Source organism: Nematolebias whitei, chromosome 6 (genome assembly GCF_014905685.2).
Source record: "Nematolebias whitei isolate Nwh7 chromosome 6, NemWhi1, whole genome shotgun sequence".
Lineage (NCBI taxonomy): Eukaryota > Metazoa > Chordata > Actinopteri > Cyprinodontiformes > Rivulidae > Nematolebias > Nematolebias whitei.
In genome coordinates this window covers 51,409,403-51,415,321 of record NC_056503.1, presented here as the reverse complement: position 1 = coordinate 51,415,321, position 5,919 = coordinate 51,409,403, and positions in this window count along the sequence as shown.

The following is a 5,919-nucleotide window of genomic DNA, read 5'->3' as shown; positions in this document are numbered from 1 at the left end:
GTCCTGTTATCACCGTACATGTCCTGCTGTCCTCATACATGTCCTGTACCGGTCTAACATACTTCTCTGCCATTCCAGATTACCTCATGCAATACCACACCTCCTCCCTCAGCACCCTGTCATATTTTTATTCTAAATCCACAGACACAATGGAGTTCTTTCTGACCCTCTCTGTACTTCTCCATCAGCATCCTCAATGCAAAGATGGCATCTGTGGTGCTTTTTCTTGGCATGAATCCATACTGCTGCTCACAGATAGTTCAAGTTCAAGGTTCTTTATTGTCATTCACACCACATGTGGTATATGAGGTGGAACAAAATTGTGTATACAGGGTCCCAGTTACATCCAACGATAGCAAAAGTATAAATTGTAAAGAAAAACAGTAATAAGATCTAAGATATGAACTAAGAAATATGTTAAACTAAGAATACTCTAAACCATTAACAGTACAAAAATACACCAAAAAAACAACAGCACGAGCATGAGTCTGTGTGAGCAGATGAGTATGAATGAACACAGCAACATGAAATACATCAACAGCAAGAGATCAGCAGCATGGATAATCAGCAGCACATATCACCAATCATTACATTACAGTGATTCTTTTTTTCACAGTGGTTATTCTTATTAGGGATTTATGAGTCTAACACACTAGACCGTGTTTACACCAACATGAAAGACGCATATAGAGCCTTACCCTGCCCCATCTCGGACTTTCTGATCACATATCAATCTTTCCGGCTCCCACTTACTTGGCCCCACTGAGACGCTCCAGACCAACACAAAATAATTTAAAGGGCTGGGTAAGAAATAGTGACTTTATACTGAAAGACTGCATTGAATGCACAGACTGGCAGCTCTTCAGGGAAACTTGTTGTAAAAAAGGGGGTGCTAGACTTGAAGTAATATACATCCTCTGTCCTGTGTTACATTAGTAAGTGTACTGATGATGTCACCACCTTCAGGAATGTAAAGAGCTATCTGAACCAAAAACCCTGGCTGAATGAAGAGGTTTGCACCCTGCTAGAAACCAGGGACACTGCCTTCAGGCCTGGCAATTCACAGGAGCTGAGGAAGACAAGGTTGGAGCTGGATGCTGGTATTACAAGGGTAAAAGCAGCATATGCACAGAAGAACCAGGGACACTTCTCACAAAACACACAAACCATGTAGAAGGGCATTAAGTGCATAACAGATTATAAAGTTAGAGGTGCGCAATGTCCTAGGGACCCATCACTGCCTGATGCTCTCAACAGATTCTATGAATGCTTTGAGGACCCGAAAACACCACCCAGCACCAGACTCACCTTATCACTGGAAGAAGAGTTTCTCAGCATGACCTCAGCAGAAGTAAGGAGTACTTTCAGGAGGCTTAATCCTCACAAGGCAACAGTGACCTGGACAACATCCCAGGGAAGGTGCTGAAAGACTTTGCTGATCAGCTCTGCTAGGTGCTGGCTGACATTTAACTCCTCCCTCACCCTGGCAACAGTTCCCACCTGTCTGAAGACCGCCACCCTTATCCCAATCCCAAAGAGCTCTACAGTGACTGGTATGAATGACTATCGTTCAGTAGCCCTCCCCCAGATAGTTAATAAAATGCTTTGAAAAACTGGTCATGACCCACATCAAAATAACCATCAACATCAACGTGGACCCTCATCAGTACACATACCGCAAGAACTGATCAACAGAGGATGCCATCTCCTCTGTGGTCCACACTGCGCTCACCCACCTGGAGCAGGACTCCTACATCCGTATGCTCTTTGTGGACTTCACATCTGCCTTCAGCACCATGATTCCCCAAACACTGATAGACGGACTACTCACAATAGGACTAAGTCCCTCTCTATGCAACTGGGACCTAGACTTCTTAACCAACAGACCACAGTCTGTGAGGATACACGAATTCTACTCCTCCACCCTAACCCTCAGCACTGGATCCCCTCAGGGCTGTATGCTGAGCACCATCCTGTTCACTGTGCTAACATATGACTGCACACCGACCTATCCAGGCTGTCATATTGTAAAGTTTGCAGATGATACAGTGGTGGTTGGATGCATAAAAAACAATGATCAATGATGAGTCCAGCTACATGCAGGATGTGGAACACCTGGAGAACTGGTGCATGAAGAACAACCTTCACATCAATGTGAAGAAGACAAAGGACATGTTCGTGGACTTCAGATGGAATAAACACACCTACCCCCACTGAACATTGAGGGATCTGTGGTGGAAGTGGTCTCCAGCTACAAGTGCTTCGGTGTGCACCTGAATGACAACCTCAGCTGGGGCAACAACACCACCAGCCTGATGAAGAAAGCTCATCAGAAACTCGGCTTCCTCAGGTGAATGAGATGAGCTGGACTGGGAAGCTCAGTCCTCACCTCCTTCTCCAGGTGTGCAGTGGAGAGCATCCTGTGCTCCAGCATCAAAGTGTGGCATGGAGGCTGCACAGCTGCAGAAAGAAAAGCTTTGCAGAGAGTGGTGAAGGCTGCACAGAAGATGTTGGAGTCAGCCTCCCCACCATCACAGACATCTACACCTCCAGATGCAGGATAAAGGCCACCTGCATCATGAAGGACCTCACTCACCCAGCACACACACTTTTTGACCCGGTGCCCTCAGGAAGGAGGTTGAGGAGCATTAAGAGTAGAACCACTAGACTGAGGAACAGCTTCTACCCTGAGGCTGTTAGACTCATGAATCCCTAGTCAGGATTATCACTGTGAAAAGGGAGCGCTGGCTCTGCAGCCCACACATCAGACCAGCCCACCAGGAAATCTCCAGACCCTCCCGCAGCCACACTGGACCTGAGTTTAATTTGCTTGTGACAAATTCCTTCATTTCTCATCATTTCAGTCATGGCATCAACAGAGGAGGAAGGGATCACTGCCTCTAGGCAAAAAACAAAACAAAAGAAAAGGCCAGATCAGAGATGAAGAAGGAGAATTTAATACATCGGTGTCGCATACAAAACAGTCCGTCGCTGGGCAGTTTATTGTGCGACACCGCGTACGCATATACGGTCGTAAAAATTGAGCTTTGCACGGACATGCCCTGGGGGGGGGGGGGGGGTACGCTCGTACCTCCGCGTATGTACGTGCGTACCTCTGCATATGGACGTATGCGGGAGTATACTGGGGGCTAAGTGTATAGCTTCCACAACTATCTCCCAGATCTTCATTGACAATAAAGTTTTTATAAAGTTAAAGTTAAATTTAGTTATCAGTTTAATGCTACTTTCCTAAGCTCATAAAATATGGAGCCCCCCCCCTCCTCCCACCAACACACACAAAAAAGGCAACAGAATGAACTCCCAATCTCTCATTTTTAGAACCATAACTGTATTATGCCTGGACAATTTGATTTGAATTATTTTTTGCCATTTTAAGATTTTCTACTGTGCCATTGTTTCTGTGTTTGACAGTTGCTACATACACTGCTATAACTTCTGCTGCAGGTGTTTGGTGCAGTGTTTCTGTACTCAATACACAAGCCTATAGCTGCTAATTAAAGCCATCCCATGCTTATCCTGAGGGAGGAAAACCTGGATTAAAAGGAGATTTGCAACTCAAAACTCAGACATGCATAATCAATTTAAAGCCATGAGACAATTAATTCACTTGGTGCAGGGTGGCTCTTGCATGTGCATTAATCTGGGACAGTAGTTGTCACTGGGCGTGCTGATGAGTATTGAGTTTACTGTGTACATATGAAGCAAGAAGAATGGGCAAGTGTCCCATTCACAAGAAATAAAAACAAATCATGTTAGCAGGTTCTCTCCGTGCATGCGTGGGTTTTCTCCAGGTACTCCAGTTTTCTCCCACAGACCAAAAACATGCATGTTAGACTGACAGGTAACTCTAAATTGTCCCTAGATGAGAGTGAGAGTGAATGGTTGTTTGTCTTGTTTGTTTCTTTGTGTCCCTGTGATAGACTGGAAACATGTCCAGGGTCTCCCTGTGATGGACTGGAGACCTGCCCAGGGTGTCCCCTGCCTCTCGCACAGTGACTGCTGGATATGGGCACCAGTGACCCCCATGACCTGAAAGGAAAGAAGCTGCTAAAGATAATGGATGAGTGGGTGGGTGGATGGATGGATGGATGGATGGATGGATGGATGGATGGATGGATGGATGGATGGATGGATGGATGGATGGATGGATGGATGGTAACACTGTGGTGTGCTGGGGCAGAAGGGTGAATAAAGCTGATGCCAGCAGACTCTATAAGCTCATCAAGAGAGCTGGCTCAGTTCTGGGGGTGGACCTCCAGTCTCTGAAAGAGGTGTCTGAGCAGAGGATGCTGAGGAACCTGCTCCAGATCCTGAACAACATGTCACACCCCCTACATGACACCCTGGACTCAACACCTTCAGTCATAGGCTGAGACCACCAAGGTGCTCCACAGAACAATACAAGAAGTTCTTCAAACTTTCAACTCCTCCCCCTTTCTACACGTTGGACAACAAAATTAATCCTGAACCACAATAAACACTTTAATGTTTCTGTCTGCACCTGACCTGTTTTAGAACTTAATGATGTTATTTATTTTTACACATCTCTGTTATTTCTGTATTATGTGATTCATTGTGTATGTTCCTTTGTACTGAAACTCTGGCACAACAATTTCTTGAGGGATCAATAGAGTTCTATCTTATCTTAACTTATCTTATCCTGGATGAATGGATGGCTGGATGGCTGGCTGGCTGGCTGGATGGATGGATGGATGGATGGATGGATGGATGGATGTTTGCTGTTCCAACATTACGTCAACAGGCTTAGGGGATTATTACAAATAAACTGATATCATAGTTTCTTTATATAAAAAGCATAATGGGTCAAGTCGTTCATCAATAATGTAATGTATACAAATAATTTAGGTCAGTTATTTGGACAAGCATCAGAACAGTAATTGAAGGTTTTGGACAGTGTAGATGTCACATGAAAAGTTTCTCAACAACAACACTTCTTGAATTTTGATTTAAATCATTCACACTTTTGCATTATCACTTAAAAAGGCCACTCTCTACCAAAAAAGTTCTCGTTACATAACTTTTACAAGTGTACACCTCTTCTTGCAGTGCCATTCCTTCTATGTGCCACTATTCTTTTGGTAATAGTGGCACATACAGATGGTCCTTTTACACAGAATGGAGACCATTTTAAATGAAAGACATTGAAAAATCAGAGAGAGCTGAGTCAAAAGGCGAAGTTCTCAATTTACCAATCGATTTACATTCCTACCCTCATCTATGGTCATGAGCTTTGTGTTGTGACCGAAAGAACGAGAGCTCGGATACAAGCGACCGAAATGAGTTTTCTCCGCAGGGTGTCTGGGCTCTCCCTTAGAGACAGGGTGAGAAGCTCGATCATCCGGGAGGGACTCAGAGTAGAGCCGCTGCTTCTCCACGTCGAGAGGAGCCAGTTGAGGTGGCTTGGGCATCTGGTTAGGATGCCTCCTGGACGCCTCCCTGGTGAGGTGTTCCAGACACGTCCCACCAGGAGGAGACCCAGAGGAAGACTCAGGACACGCTGGAGGGACTATGTTTCTCTGGCTGGCCTGGGAACGCCTCAGGATTCCCCCGGAAGATCTGGACCAAGTGGCTGGGGAGAGGGAAGTCTGGGCCTCCCTACTTAGGCTGCTACCCCCCGTGACCCGACCCAGGATAAGTGGAAGATAATGGATGGATGGATGGATGGATGGATGGATGGATGGATGAAAAATCCGACCTAAAATATAACCATCATTGAGCACTTTTAGTTACAGTAGTCCCTCATTTATCGTGGGGGATCGAAAACCTGAAGCCCCGCGAAAAGTGAAAAACCACGAAGTAGGAATATTATTACAAAAAGTAAGTCATAGTTTATATATATATATATATATATATATATATATATATATATATATATAT